Source organism: Leopardus geoffroyi, chromosome B2, assembly GCF_018350155.1.
Source record: "Leopardus geoffroyi isolate Oge1 chromosome B2, O.geoffroyi_Oge1_pat1.0, whole genome shotgun sequence".
NCBI classification, from domain to species: domain Eukaryota; kingdom Metazoa; phylum Chordata; class Mammalia; order Carnivora; family Felidae; genus Leopardus; species Leopardus geoffroyi.
In genome coordinates, this window is record NC_059332.1 from 35,809,601 (window position 1) to 35,825,951 (window position 16,351).

General features: G+C 48.6%; 1 long non-coding RNA gene across 3 annotated transcripts; it reads right to left on the bottom strand.

Annotated features, from left to right (window-relative positions):
• Positions 1–7,345: 7,345 nt before the first annotated feature.
• On the bottom strand, positions 7,346–15,520 carry LOC123608303. Of its 3 annotated transcripts, none has more exons than XR_006717183.1 (4): positions 15,386–15,520; positions 13,375–13,449; positions 7,752–8,206; positions 7,346–7,544 (listed from the first exon to the last, which is right to left on the bottom strand). It is a non-coding gene; the product is annotated as an uncharacterized LOC123608303 (long non-coding RNA). The 3 variants fall into 3 exon arrangements; XR_006717182.1 differs by having other exon boundaries at positions 7,752–8,376; XR_006717184.1 differs by lacking the exon at positions 15,386–15,520 and adding an exon at positions 15,257–15,370 and having other exon boundaries at positions 7,752–8,376.
• Positions 15,521–16,351: the final 831 nt, after the last annotated feature.

Below are 16,351 nucleotides of genomic sequence, written 5' to 3' on the forward strand. Positions count from 1 at the left end.
GTCTGGACCAATCAGGAATAAAGTTGTGACCGGTTTAGAGGGCTGTAGTAAGGAAAGTTAAGATTCAGGGGCAGATAATGGAAGACGTGGCACATGTTGGGAGTCTTGGCACTGTGACATCACTAGAGGATCTTGACCAGGGAACACACAGCACTCGGTGCCTGTGATGAAGAAAACCTGACCTCCAGAAGACCGATGGGAAGGAACAGCCTTCCATCACCTAGCCCTGTCGCAGGTGCCTATACATCTTGCATCCCTGCTCTTTCCTCGTCCTGTTGCAGTGACCTGTTTCAGGTCTCTGTGTCTCCTGGAAGGTCAGGACAAAGTCATCCCTACCCTCAGAGCTTGGCACAGGGCCTGGCACAGAGTAGGGCTCCATGAGCATTTGTTCTAGTCTTAATAACCTAGACTGACTGCTCTGGTGATAATTCCAGTGTGTGATGATGGCAGCCTGGGTAGGGACCGTGACAGTGAGAATGGGCAGGGTCAAATCATAGAAAGCTGGGGGAGAGGCAGCAATTGTTACAATTCTTTGTATTTTATTTTTTAATATTTTATTTATTTATGAGAGAGAGAGAGAGAGAGCGAGCTAGCACAAGCAGGAGAGAGGCAGAGAAAGGGAGACACAGAATCCGAAGGAGGCTCCAGAATCCGAGCTGTCAGCACAGAACCTGATGTGGGGCTCGAACCCACGAACTATGAGATCACAACCGGAGCCGAAGTCAGATGCTTAACCAACTGAGCCACCCAGGCACACTGCAATTCTTTTTACATAGAAAATCAAGAAGACGTGCAATCCAGGCTAAGAGGGTGTTTATTTTGTTTAATATTAAAAAAAAATGTTTATCAGGGGACGTCTGGGTGGCTCAGTTCGGCTCAGGTCGTGATATCGCACTTTGTGAGTTCGAGCCTCGCATCAGGCTCTGTGCTGACAGCTCGGAGCCTGGAGCCTGCTTTGGATTCTGTGTCTCCCTCTCTCTCTGCTCCTCCCCTGCTCTCTCTCTCTCTCTCTCTCAAAAATAAATAAACATTAAGAAATATAAAAATAAATAAATAAAATGTTTATTTATTTATTTTTTTTTGAAAGGGCAGGGAAGGGGCAAGAGGGAGACAGAGAATCCCAAGCAGGCTCCGTGCTGACAGCACAGAGCCTGATGCGTGCCTCAAACTCAAGAACCGTGAGATAATGACCTGAGCCAAAGTCAACTGAGCCACCCAGGTGCCCCGGAGCTAAGAAGGCATTTACAAGTTGAACCCAAGTTCCACCATCCAGTAGCTGGTTGAGACTGGATATGTCATTTGCCCTCTGTGAGACTCCTTTTATCTAGTAAATAGGGATAATGCCTGCCCCACCTGCCAGCATTGTAAGGACCCAAAGATTGTGGATATCTAAATGATCTGTAAACTGTCAAGTGTTTTTAGAAGGTAAAGCGGTGTGAGTAACATGCTTATGATTAACTCCCCATCCTATTCTGTTCAATTCTTCATTTAAAATTATGAGGAGACTGTCTTTGAAGGTTCAAGCTAAGTCACTTCACAAACAGAAGAAGCAAAGACCTCAGGTGATGAGGTTTTCCGGCTTTAGGTAAAGTAAAGGATGGGTGAGTGGTTGGTCTACAGCTCCCAGGCAACAGAGAATAGCAGGAAAGAATATCTGAGCCAGTCCTTCAGCCCCCAGGTGAGGAAGGTCCCACCTCCTCAGTGATCTCCCCTTGCCGCTTTAGGAAGCCACCACCACTGTTCCACCCCCCTACCAGGTACTGGGACTGCCCATCCGAATATTAAATTAGAAATTACTATTATCACAACTAGAGCAGAGATAAGAAAGACATCCATTTGGTTTTAAGAGATTATTTTTAAGTAATCTGTACACCCAACGTGGGGCTCGAACTCACCATTCCGAGATCAAGAGTCACACACCGCACCAACTGACTCAGCCAGGACCCCCAAGAAAGGCATTCTCTTAAAGGGCTCAGTGGCTCCAGGAGACGAGGTCGTACTAGATTGAAGGAATTTCGGCATACATTAAAACTGCAAGTTCTCAGGCCCCACCCCAAACCTACTGAATCCCAATCTGTATTTAACAAGATTCCCAGGTGATTCCTGTGCAGAATGCAATTGTAAAGCATCTGTGAAAGGGAGGGTCAAAGGCAAGGAAAAGGAAGAGTTACAAAGGCTCAAGCTGACCATGCATATCGGAACACTATCTGGGCAGAGAGAAGGGGGTCTTGGCCAACAGACTGGGAATATTAAGGTCCCACGGGCAAGGTCATCCCTACCGTGGAGGTGGGTGAGCCTGGGTACCCAGCCTAATGCCCTTAAGCTTTCAAGTCATCTGACCCCTCCTTGCAATAAACCCGTACTCCCCAAACGCTACTCCAGTTACCACTTGGCTTCTGCTTATAGCACATGACGCACCAGGCATATTGACGCAAAGATTCACGTCCGCCCGACAGACATTTTTCTAGTGGAAAGTAAACACCTGGCATTTTTACTTGATACACGAATCAAAAAGTCAGAAGAGGGCCCACTTCTGGATTCGGATAAAGGAACCTGGGTCATAATTAGAAAGCCCTGTCCTGGGCGCCTGGGTGGCGCAGTCGGTTAAGCGTCCGACTTCAGCCAGGTCACGATCTCGCGGTCCGTGAGTTCGAGCCCCGCGTCGGGCTCTGGGCTGATGGCTCAGAGCCTGGAGCCTGTTTCCGATTCTGTGTCTCCCTCTCCCTCTGCCCCTCCCCTGTTCATGCTCTGTCTCTCTCTGTCCCAAAAATAAAATAAACGTTAAAAAAAAAAAATTTAAAAAAAAAAAAAAAAAAAAAAGAAAGCCCTGTCCTGAAACAGCCCAGCCAGCCAGGAGGCCTTTACCAAGAACTCTCATCTCCATCCCTCCTCAACCGCAGAACGTCTACCTGTGTCACATCATTTGGCTCAGCTATTCCTCTAGCATCACATTTCTCAATTTTGCACTACCTACTGGTAAGTTCCCTGAGGGCAGCCAAAGGCCGCAATTGAAAACAAACTTGAAAGGATCAGTAGCATGGGTGCCTTGAGCTTTAGCCCAGAAAGGAACGGAAGTGCCTGCGATGAAACCACAATGTCTCGTTTGGGGGTCGGGGGGGGGGGGGGGGGAGGACTTCACGGAGGTTTTGCTACTGGGGGAAAAAAACAAAAAACAAAAAAACCCAAAAAACCCAAAACCAAAAACCAAAAACAAACACACACCAAAAAACAGGAAGCAGAGTACATGTGGACGGATTAGGGAATGGCTAGGCGCACGACGGCATTTGTATACACTGTATGCGTGTATTCAACACTGTGCTTTGCAACCACCGTGCGCTTAGATTGTGTGTAGTAATCTGGAAAATACTAATGATATACATTCTGGGACCATCAGGGTCCCAGCAGGAAACAGATGGCACAATCAAAATTGGGGACTTTGAAGAGAGTTTAATAAAGGAACTGTTTGCAACGGTGTGAGCAGCATTTGGAAAAGCAACAGAGAGGAGGGCTGTTTCCACTTGCCGGCTGGGCCTGAAGGGGTAAGTGGGGCCCTATCGGAACACGGAGAGAGAACTACATGGAGGAAGTCCTAGAGGGTCACCAGCCAGGACCTGTGGCCTTTAATGGAGGGACTCAGCTAGTCTGCAGTGACCTGGAAGGGAGGGAGGTGGGGTAGAAATATCTCTCAAACCCAACCAGAAGCCAAGGAGGCAAAGAAGCACAAGGCAGCCTGCGGGAGTGCAGAGCAGGGTGAAGGCAGTTGGTGAGAAAACCTGTAGGAGCAAACAGAAGATACCCAGCACCATGAACTTACCGGGGAGGGAAAACAATCCACAAGGCTGAATTGTAGGTACAGTACAGAGATGTTAAAACTGTGTATGCGGACGAGGGTCCCCTGGGGGACTTAGTTGGTTAAACACCTGACTCTTGATTTCAGCTCAGGTCATGATCTCAGGCGTGGTGAGATCGAGCCCCGTGTTGAGCTCCAAGCTCCAATCCATGCTTGAGATTCTTTCTCTGCCCCTCCCCCACTTGCTCTCCCTCCCTCTCTTTCTCAAAATAAATAAATAAACACTGAAAACATGTTTAAGGGGGCACCTGGGTGGCTCAGTCAGTTGAGCATCCAGCTTCAGCTCAGGTCACGATATCACAATTTGTGAGATCGAGTCCCGCTTGGGGCTGGCTGCCCTCAGCACAGAGCCTGCTTCAGATCCTCTGTCCCTCTCTCTCTGCCCTTTCTCTGCTTGAGCTCTCTCTCTCTCTCTCTCAAAAATAAATAAGTCTAGGGGCGCCTGGGTGGCGCAGTCGGTTAAGCGTCCGACTTCAGCCAGGTCACGATCTCGTGGTCCGCGAGTTCGAGCCCCGCGTCGGGCTCTGGGCTGATGGCTCAGAGCCTGGAGCCTGTTTCCGATTCTGTGTCTCCCTCTCTCTCTGCCCCTCCCCCATTCATGCTCTGTCTCTCTCTGTCCCAAAAATAAATAAACGTTGAAAAAAAAAAATTAAAAATAAATAAGTCTTGGGATGCCTGGGTGGCTCAGTCGGTTGAGTGTCCGACTTCCGCTCAGGTCATGATCTCGTGGTGAGTTTGAGCCCTGCGTCAGGCTCTGTGCTGACAGCTTGGAGCCTGGAGCCTGCTTTGGATTCTGTGTCTACCTCTCTCTCTGCCCCTCCCCTGCTCATACTGTCTCTGTCTCTCAGAAATGAATAAACAAATAAATAAATAAATAAGTCTTTAAAATAAATAAAAATAAAAATTTTTTTTTAAACTATACATACATATGAAAAGAGCTCGAAGGGAATTCTACCCAAAAGGCAGTCGTTCTTGTACGAAGGCACTGGGGACTGGACTGGTCATTTTGGTAAAATGGAGGGTTGTTCACTTTCAATTATTGATAATGTGGCCACGCTACTTTTCTAATAAAACACAATCAATGAAGTGAGCTGAAGAAAAGCATATGGGGGGGGGGTGGTGGGAGCGGAGCAGGCAGCCTCTTGAGGCACCTTCTTGTATCCTTCCAATCGCTTCATTGTACAAAAGGGAGAAATGACTTGTTCAAAGTCATAAAGCAGGTTCACGGCGAGCTGGGAGTTTGGATTCCACTCCCATAAACCCAGTTTCCAAACGGTCCTTACCTCTCCATTCATCCCCATGCCGCCCCTCCCCACTCCCCCCTTCTCAATTCTCCCCTCCCCCTTCTCTTCTGCAAATCCTGGAGCTACTCCGACTTGAAGCCGCTAAACAGCCTCACACCCTTAATCTCACTGTCTGAATGATAAATCCTGCAGGACAGCTCATTCCATTCAAGCCCTTCACACTCCCCTTTGAGTAGCTGGGTGGTCTCTTCCGCCGAAGCAGGGGCGGCTTGCTCTTCCTTCCACTTAGCATTCCCCCAGGAGTCGAGGACTTCCCGGGAGCCAGGCCTTCGCCTCCAAAACAATATCCAGATACGCCACGGCCCTCCCAACCCCCTTTCAGGGCCAGACCATAAAATAAAGCCGCGTGGGCCTTGCACCCCTGGACAGAATCCTTTGTCTGGGTTGGAAACAGCCTGAAAAGATGAAAGAGACTTCCACTCTGACCTCTTCACCTCTTGTTATCTTGTGCCCACTCCCTTTAGACTCTCTGAAGCAGACGGCAGCCTTTTCCCATGGTCGCTGGGGTTAACAACGTCTTAGCAGCTAGCGGAGAAAGGAATGTGAGGAATGTACCTGCCTAAGGGGCGATTATTTTCATCAAGGACAGGCTGAAATGGATAATGAGGTCAAAAACAAACGCCATCTCTTTCTCAAAGGACTCTGTAAAGAGAGGCTATTAGATATAGTTCATTAGTTAGGGGGGTGGGGGGGAGGCGTTTAGAGAGCTACTTTTTAGACCTGCTACTTGAAGAGAGAGGAAGGCATTTTGCCAAGTTTAGATTCTTTCCAAGTCCGCGGGGGGCTAAGTTTAGAGGCAGATTCAAGCCTTTATACACCCGTGTTTGCGTTTCATTCAGGTACAGGCAACAAGTGACAGCCTGGACTCAAAGGAAAGATCTGCAAAAAAGAATGTATCATAAGGATACAAGTGGGGTCCACGGTAAAAAAAAAAAAAAAAAAAAAAAACGAATCCCCCCCAAATCCAATTTGGAAAACTGATGAGCCAGGGTTTATATATAAAAAATATATTTACCATGTGTTAGCGTCCTTTTACAACATCCCCTTTCCACGATCATCAAGCGTCACCGGAATTCAGGTCCTAACTCCCCACCCTGCACCCCTAGACTTGTTCATGACTTGTAAACCGGAAACTTCTCAAGCCCTTTCCCTTCCCACCCATCCTGCATCCAACAGACTCCTCTTCAACTGCGTGGATCTGTGCCCTCAAAAACTTTCGCTGCTCACCAAGGCGCAACGTGAAAAGGTATGTGCTAGCCTAGAGTCCCGGCAGAAGACACTCTCCCTTCTCTTTTTCTTGAGTATCACCTAAAATCAAGTTTAAGCTCCAGATGGCATCTAAAGCTCTCCAAAATCGGAGCCTACTTAACTTTCAATTTGTAACACACACACTCCCCCCATGACACCCCCACCACACACATATTTAAAGGACCACTTTCCAGTAATATTCCCATCTTTGTGAGCATGATCTCAGGGCAAATGCCTTGGGCGGCAACAGTGTGTTCGATAAAGTCTTCTCGGTATGTTTCAGTTCTTCTTTGGGGTTAATTTTCTCATGGAAAAAAAAAAAAACAATAAGAGGAACTTCAGGCTTGGTTCAATTCACACACACGATCACTTGCTGGAACACTTTGGGGAGGTAAAGGCCAAGGCCAAATGGGTGACCTCCCAGAGTGCCCCGTCAGACAGGAGGGGGCCTGAACATGAACGTACAAACACATGTGAGAAAAAGGCTCATGCCTCCAAAACAAAAATCTGCAAAGAAAAGGAGAAAGAAGCAATTGGGAAAAGAACAGCATAGGTGCTCTTTAACCTGGGGTAGTATCTTCCCAGCTCCCTAGGCCTCAGTTTTCTCACCTATAAAAGGTGTTAAGACCTACCTCTTAGGGTTGTTGTACTTAAAACACGAGATGTGAGTAAAACACTTAGACTGCCTGGCACAGTTCTATAAATGTTAGGTCTGATGGTGATGATGATGATGATGATGATGATGATATAGACTGACACCTGCCAAAGTTCTTCTTTGCATTACAAAAAAAAAAAAAAAAGACTGCTTTCTGTGGAACGTTCTGGACTCCAAGTTTCCTGATCAGGCTGTGCTCACTCAGGCTTTGTACCTTTGCCCCAGCTCTTCTCTGGGTTTGGAATGTACTCTCCCCTCCTCCTATCTCTGGTTCAAAGGACACCTACCCAGCCCAGCAGAACGAATTCTTCCTTCCATTAAGGGACTATAGCTCTCTGATGGCATGTCTCACATTGTAGAATGGCTTGCTTCTACGTTGGTCTCCAGAGTTAGAATATTAACTTCTAACCCCATTATTAGCTTTGGAATTCTCAGTGTCCAACACAATCCCAGATCTAACTCGCCCATATGGGTGTTCAGTAAGTACCTTTGGAAAGAATGAGCAAAGAATGAACAAAGGAATGGCCGTACCTGCATGGTTTCATGCCAGATCCCGCCCGCCCGCCCCCCCCCCCCCCCCGGCCTCTCCATCGTCAGACCCTTGCTAACACCTGTTTGAGAGAGTTACTACTCCCAGAGGCTCCCTGGAACCTACCAGGGTATTATTACATTTTCAGCTGTGGTCTCCACCCACCTTGTGTGACCTGCTGACCAGCTGGAGATGCCACAGGGAGCATGACTCAGGGTGGCCAAAAGATCATTTACTCCCCAAACTACAGAATTCAGTTGCAGGATAGTGCCCAAACTGCTGCTTTAGGAAATGTGTGCAAATCGATTTGTGTAACGTACTTTATCAACACTGACAATTTGGTGGGCTTGCATTCTCTTTAGCTCCTAGGAAGCTCAGAGGAACAAAATGATAACTGATTACTTTCTACTTTTGTCCAGTAGTCATGAAAGACACAGACGATCCTGGTTTTTCTCCTTAATTCCGAGTTTTCATCAAATTCGAGGGTACGTAGAGTCTGTGGTCTTGGAATAGGACAAAGATATTGGGTCCTCACAGGGATAAAGCCAGTGACCTCCATCTCTTTGGCACCTCTTACGTCCAAGTGAACTTAATGGGCCACAGCCGCAGCTTCAGGCCTGCTGGAGACGTAATGCAGGGCGGTGATACTAAGGTGATATAAGAAATGAAGCCTGGTCTCCAGTTAGATTTCAGTCACCGTAGGAATTTACCCGTTATAAACTATGGGAATATGCAGGTTTGGACATTTCTGAGCCTTGGCTTTCTTCATCTACGTAACAGGGATGATCACCTAAATCAGAGGACAAAGGTAGGAGGATTAAATGTGACAGTGAGTGATATATCACGCAGTGAGTGACTCCTTAATAAAAGGTAGTGGAGGGGCGCCTGGGTGGCTCAGCCGGTTGAGTGTCCGACTTCAGCTCAGGTCATGATCTCATGGCTCGTGAGTTCGAGCCCCGAGTCAGGCTCTGTGCTGACAGCACGGAGCCTGGGGCCCGCTTTGGATTCTGTGTCTCCCTCTCTCTCTGCCCCTACCCTGCTCATGCTGTCTCTCTCGGTCTCAAAAATAAATAAACTTTAAAAAAAAATAATTTAAAAGGTAGTGGAAAGCTAGGCATATAAGCTGGAGTGATAGAGGTCCAGTAAACAAGCAGAAATTAGGGAACGTGTACACGTGTAGGTGGGAAGGGAAGGGAAAGGGGAAATGGCTGCTCTAGGGTAAATGTTAGTGTCCGGGACAAGGGCGGGGGAAGGGACTGAAGTGAACAGGTGGGCATCAAAGGTAATGCAATCATCTATCCCAAAGTCTGGAAGTTACCTGGTCATCTAATGGCCCCCATCTACCTAGCCATGTATCCTGTCTTGTCCTGGGCCCTGCTCTGCTAGAGTCACTAGGATCCCTCAGGGAGCCTCAGAGAGCCGCTCAGTTATGATTTTACATTTTAAGTTCTTTTTTTTTTTTAATGTTTATTTATTTATTTTGAGAGAAAGAGAGTGTGTATGTGCGGGCGCGAGAGAGAGGGGGAGGGGCAGAGAGAGAGAGGGAGAGAGAGAATCCCAAGTGGGCTCCACGCTGTCAGTGCAGAGTCCGATGCGGGGCTCAATCTCATGAACCACGAGGTCATGACCTAAGCCGAAATCAAGTCAGACGCTTAATTAGCTGAGCCCCCCAGGCGCCCCTTACATTTTAAGATCTTGAAGGAAATCTTGGACATCATTAAATCCCACCACACCATTCTATCAGTGAGGGAACCAAGGCCCAAGGTCATCATTCTGGTCCTACCTAGGCCACCCATGTGCTGTGAGGTCTTTGGGCAGGTCCCTTTCTGAGCCTGCAGTAAATGTAGGCTCTGTAAAATGAGGGGTCTGGAGTATTTAGAGATCTAAGTTCCCTCCAAGTGACTTTTGCTGTATTAAAATAATGGTTCTTTCTACCACTCTCAAGTTTAGGCATTAGATTCCTCACTCCCTGAGCGCCCCCCTCCCCCAAACACACACCCAGCTCACACACAAAGTCAAGCAAAGACATGTTTGGATACCTTTTGAGCTCCCTTAATTTTAATTGAGTGCTAGTTTTCACCAAGGGTGAGGACAAGAAGAGGGCGGTCACATAGAAGAAAGTGCTGGAGGCTGATGGCCCCTGGGCGCCCGCCCAGTGTGCCCAGCCCCTGAGATCCTGCCCCTGCAGGGCTAAGAGCTGGCGGCACAGCGGGGATAAATAAGGCCAGCAATCACCCTTACATGGCCATCCCCAAGGCTGCCCGGAATCCCTAGGATTACGCAGACTTCTGGAGGGCTTGGAGCAGGTGCCCATCACCTGTTGCGGCCACAAGTGTGCCTGGGCTTCTGCAGCCTCCGTCTTGTGACTGAGGGATTTTTACGTGGAAGCTCTGAGCTCACAAAAAAAGAAAATGCCTCCCTGATGTCACACAGTTGCTGCCAATTCATCAGCTCGAGCTAAAGGTCAGAGAGGGGGAAGCCACTGCTCCAGGGTCCTGTGGCTGCTCCCTCAGATGGGGCTTCCCTTCCAGCAGGCTTCCCGCCAGCCTCCCAGGCTGGGCCAGCGGGGGAAGCCAAGCCCAGAGCTGTTTGCATTTCCAGGGCGCGCACAGAGGCAGTCCTCCCGAGGCTTAGCTGCTCCTGCCCTTTGCAGACATGAACCAGTTCACCCTCCCGGCCCTCGCCTGCCACCGCTCTCTTCTGCAGTCAGGGCACACCTCGGACCCTTCCTTGAAACAGTGCTGTCCCGAGGGTCCTTCCCTGGGATGGCTTCAAGAGTAAAACCAGATGGCACAGAACCTCTTTTGGTATTTTAATAACTAAATGCAGGGTTCGAAGAGCAAAGAGGAGGAGTCCCACTGCTTAGGATGGCAGGCTGCTTCCGCGGCCTCCCAGGAGTGGTATATTTGCAACTTATTTAACCTCTCTGAGCCTGCTTCCTGACCTGGAAAAATAAGAATACTTAGCTCATAGTGTTTTCCTGAGAATTCAACGTGGAGCTCTGGTCTGGGGCCTGGCATGTTGTAAGTGCTCAATAAACGTCAGCTTGGAACCAACACACACAGCAGTAACTGGACAAGTTACTTAATCCCTGAGTCTCTGTTTCCTCATCCAATGGGGATAAGCATATGTAACTGACAGGGTTGCTGTGAAGATTCAGTGAGAACAAATATTAAGCAATTCACACAGCACCTAGCACCGGAAAAATAAATGGTGGCTGCTGGGACTGTCCTGTCCATCAATCAAACTGTGATCTGTAGGGAAGGCCTGATGTATTAACACCTTCTCAAAGCCTGACACAGTCCTTGGACCCCTACAAACCATAATACAGAGTTAAAAATGGGACACGTAAAAAAAAAAATACATACTTGGGGCGCCTAGGTGGCTCAGTCAGTTGAACATCAGACTCTTGGTTTCGGCTCAGGCCATGATCTCACGGTTCGTGGGATGGAGCCCTGCGTAGGGCTCTGTGCGGACAGCGCTGAGCCTGCTTGGGGTTCTCTCTCACCCCCTCTCGCTGCCTCTCCCCTGCCTGTTTGTGTGTGCACGCTCTCTCTCAAAAGTAAATAAACAAAAACTTTAAAAAAGGCATCTGGGTTAAAAAAAAAGAAAGTAAAACTACGAAAAAATAAATAATAAATTAAAAAACATGTATATGGTTCAAACATGGGCACAGGAAAAAAAAAAAAAAAACGGGTAGTGTTTAGAGTTTTGCCTCTTCGGGAAAACTGTTTTCAGTTGCGGCCTACGTTTCCAGGAGAAGAGACAGATGATAAGCTTCGACGGGCAGAAGAGAGGACTAAGTGGGAGACAATAGATGGAAAGTGAAGGGGCATCAGGGAGGAGGAGGAGGCTAACTTAGTACTGAGTCATAAGGGAGCAGTGGACTTCTCTAGAATTGGAAGGGACGACAGGCTGGCTCTCTACTTCACATGTAAAGAACACACCGGGCAAGACAGTGACAACAACCACCGCCTGCTCAGAGTGGCTCACGTGCTCGCCCAGCACCGACTGCGGTTCTCCCTCCCCGGCACCCTCGGTGCCCCCCACACTCAGATTTCTGTGTCAGCGACTGACTGAAGGCCGCCTCCTTCTAACCACTCTGCGGCCAACCCTGCCTCTCCTTCCTCCCTGGCCTCTCCCATCCTTCACTTCTCCTGGCACAGGGATATACTAGATGAGGCTTCTCTTCTGGGTTCCTCGTTTCCTCTCTGTATGCTCTCACAGTGACCCCAACAGGGGAGCCCTGGCAGCCTCTTCCCACGGTCCTTCCTCTTACCCTTAAGACAAAGGTGTTCAAGGTTCTTTGTTTTAGATTTCCATGGGGTATTAGTATTTTAATGACAAGCCCGAGAGAGTCGACATAAATATATCACATTCTGTAAACATTTCTTAAGCCTATACCCAATTACCAGGCACTACTCTAAGCCCTTTCCACTTTCTCACAACTACCCTAGCAGCTTCCCAGAGGCTTTAGCTGTGAAACCTCAGAGAGTCACCGTGTGTGACCCGCCACGGCCTCTTGCCCTTCAAATCCGGGCAATGACCAAGTGTCGTGAGATTTCTCTTCTGTCTCCCACACATGCTTCTCCCTTGTGGTTTCCACTGGGCACCTCACCTCAGCCCTTCCTAGTCTGTCATTTGTACCTTATTCATGGAGGCCCCTGCCTCCAGAGCCTGAATCTTCCTCCTTCCTCACATTATCCAACCCCCCAACTTCAAGTTCTTCCGTGGTTTCCCCCCAGATTTCATTCAGTGTCCTTTGTAACCCCGCCCTAACTCTCCGGAGTGAGATGTATTCATAGAGCCTCCCCCCTTATCATGACGGGGGGTTCGGGGAAGGAAGGAGAAGGGGGTCCCAGTGTCGGTCTGACGAGGGGGCCGTGCACCCAGGAGGGATTAGTGCAATGTGGCTGGGGCAAAAATCTGAATCATAGTCAATGAGGGCAGCCAAATTCCTATCTGGGAAATCAGGGCAGTCTGAAGGGTGAGGCCAAGCCGTAAACAGAATGAGTAATGAGGTCAGAAGCTGGAGGGGACCAGAATCATGTCTAGATGCAGTTCAAGGAAACGGAAATGGTACAGGACTGAGGCTGTGAATTGAATTATAAGAAGGTATGCTGCTCCACACGGGGATGGGGGTGGGAGGAGCAGCCCTCGAAATCTCCCTTCCCTCTGGCTTTGCTCTTTGGGTTTTCGTGCGCGTGTAAACGCCCTGCCCTCCCTGCTGCGGCAGTTTCACACGCTTCCCCTGCCCCCAGCACTGCCAAGTGACTTGTCCAAGGTTGTGTGGCAGCGGATGTGGAAACAAAGCCACATCTCCCACCTGACAGGGGATGGGCTGGGGACGTAAGCGTAAAGTCGTGTCCGTCGGTTGGCCAATTCCCTCACATCTCCCTGTCTCAGATTCCTCATCTGTAAAGCAAGGACAATAATAACACCACTTCATAATAGCGTTACATAATAATAACACTCGTATGAGGATTAGCCAAGCAAATATTTGTAAAACGCTTAGAACAGTGCTTGGCACATGGTAAATGCTGTCTAAGTGTTAGTTAAATAAAAATAAGGTGCACAGCTGGTAAATAGGGCCAGTACTCAAAGTCAGTTCTAATTTTAACATTCGAGTCCTTAGATCCTCCACTAAGGTCAACAGCAGGTTATGATGGACTAAGCTGACTATAGGACTTTCAAAAATTAATTTTCATGTCAACTAAGAATAGAAAACATGCTGTTGGCTTATTTTACTTGGGCACAAAGGAAATATCGCTTGATTTATCTCCCTTACCTGTTCTTAGGAAGCCACTAAGAAATCCAGAAGGGCCAGTTCAAATAGTAGTTCCTATTCCCAAATGTCATAAACCTTAAAAAAAAAAAAAAAAAAAGTCAACCTTGGGGAATCACTGTGAGTGTCAGGAAGGAATAGCAGAGGGACGCCTGGCTGGCTCAGTCAGTGGAGCGTGCGACTCTTGTTCTCGGGGTTGTGAGTTCTGGCCCCACGCTGGGTGCAGAGATTACTTAAAAATACAATCTTGGGGCACCTAACTGGCTCAGTCGGTTAAGCGTGTGAGCTCGGCTCAGGTCATGATCTCTCGGTCTGTGAGTTCGAGCTCCACGTCAGGCTCTGTGCGGACAGCTCAGGGCCTAGAGCCTTTTTTGGATTCTGCGTCTTCCTCTCTCCCTGCCCCTCCCCCACTCGTGCTCTGTCTCTCTCTCTCTCTCTCTCTCTCTCTCTCTCAAAAGTAAATAAGGGGCGCCTGGGTGGCGCAGTCGGTTAAGCGTCCGACTTCAGCCAGGTCACGATCTCGCGGTCTGTGAGTTCGAGCCCCGCGTCAGGCTCTGGGCTGATGGCTCAGAGCCTGGAGCCTGTTTCCGATTCTGTGTCTCCCTCTCTCTCTGCCCCTCCCCCGTTCATGCTCTGTCTCTCTCTGTCCCAAAAATAAATAAACGCTGGAAAAAAAAAAAAAAATTAAAAAAAAAAAAAAAAAGTAAATAAAACATTAAAGAAAATTTTTTTTTAATTCTTAAAAAAAAAAAAAAGGAACAGTATAGATTAGGGAAGCTCAGTTTGGTCTGGCAAGGGTCAAGGCTACAGAGAGCAGGTAACACAGAGGAAGAAACACCATATTTATTTTCCAAAACTGTTGGGGGAGGTGTTTGGAAAAGAGGGAGAATGTGTGTTCGGTTTGTAAAATGATAAAAAAAAATGGACTGAGTGTAGTGTTCTATAGCTCAGTAGCAATTCAAAAAAGATAGTGCCCAAGCCTGCTTGCTCTTAGCAGTCTATCAACCAGAAATCTTTATTAACTGAGCCTCTCATGCGACTACAATATGGCACTAATAGATGTCTGAAAACGGTGACCCCAGTAGGCTGCAAAATCCTAAACAGCTTTCTGAAACAAGAGAAAAAAAAGATTAAATGAAGCTTGGTTTGTGACAAGTGTATTTTATTATATTCTAATTCTTCCCAAACATGCAATATTTTTGTCATCTGTAGTACGGGGTGATTTATAGGCCATCTAATAACTTTCTACTCGTCGTATTATCAGAACAATACGTTGCCTGATTAAGGTTGGTAGCAGGCTTTCATAAATATTCTTTTTCTCTAAACGCGCTTTCCAAATTGCTTGCTTCCGGGTTCCCACCCCCCTGTCCTTCCTGCCTGTCTCGACTAGCACTTGATCCGACGGTCCTCCACTTTCTCGATTCTTCCCTGAAAGAGGTGTCCCTGGCCTCGGTAACCACCTACCCTGCCTTGCACACTTTCACACTGGGGTGGAGGGTTTGGGGTGGGTGCTCTCTTTCAACAAGGAGGGACACCAGCCTGGGGAGGATTTAAGAAATATGCCCAACTCTTGGGAGGTAAGGCCTCGGAAAGCGAGGCAGCGACAGCTGGGTGGCGTGGAGCACGTGGCTAGACTAGCCCAGAAACCGAGCTGCAAGGGACCGCCCCGGGGACGCCCGAGACCCAAAGCAGAGCCCGGCTCGTGGCCGCAGGGCCCCGGATCCCTCACCCACGTAGGAGGTTCTCCCGCCTTTTCTAACGACCTTCCCATTCCTCTTGCCCCCCTCCGGAGCCCGCAGTCCAGGCTCTGCATACCACCGGGGTTAGACGCAAATAAAAACCCCATACATGGACTCCCCTCTCGGGTCACACAGCATTTGCTTACCGACCCAGACCGAAGATGGCCTCGGCTCCCACCTCCCTTCCCCACCACCGAATCTCTGCTTGTAAACACCGGTCACTTAGTAACACCCTCAATCAGACGCCTCTGGGCTATTATGCATCACCGACTAACCTTAAACCAACTGCATCTTCACAGGCCTCCCCCCAGAAGAGAGGAAATTCCACAGCTCTGAGGTGATGTGAAACGTGTTCAGCACGCCCCGGCTCTCTTTCTTTCTCACTCGCCCCAGCCAGTTCCCAAACTGGGTTTCCCTGGCCCCCCTGGAAGCCGCCTTCCCCAGGCCCCCTCTCCACCCCCCCCCCCCCACTTCTTTCCCTCTCCATTTAACACCCTGTAACCTGATAGGCTGGAAATGCAGCCTCTTTGATCTCCCATTTCCCACATCCTGAAAGTCCTTAGAGAAGGAGCCCACCCAGATAAAGGAATTCCAAGTATGTCCATCCCCCTCCCCCTTTAGCTCCATTCACAAAGCAGATTACTAAAGGCTCGGGGCTCCAGGGAGGCCCCGCTCCCCTCCCCACCCCAGGGCCCCAGCACCGCCCCTCCCCCTCCAAGAGTTTATTCATTCCAAGCCCTCACTCTTCACCCCCACAAAAACCTAAGTCCACATGCCTGGAACCAAAAATTAACTTTTCCCTGGACTCTGATCCTAAGGGAAGCTTTCAAACTTCGCTCTGATTGGGACTGTCAGGACTGGTGCCTACCATTCATCTGTCCCCTGGGCATTTCTAGATAAGAAGGCTTAGGGAAAATGTGTCACTGGACCAGGGGGAAAAGATACAAATGTTACATGTGATGTTTCAAGAGGACAGGCTCCTGTCTTTGAGAAAGATCACAGACTGTTCTAACCCAGACACATTTCCTTCCAACAGAAATTGTTTGGAGGCCAGAGGAAAAGACGCTTTATTTGAGGGGATAGGCAGAGAATGGGTGTGTGTGTGTGTGTGTGTGTGTGTGTGTGTGTGTGTGTGTGTCTGGGGAAGGAGGTTCTGGTAACATTTTTGTTAAGGAATTTCTTGAGTCCAAATATCCTAAGCTAGTTTCCTTACCCAGAAATCAGTGGTTATAAAACATGCC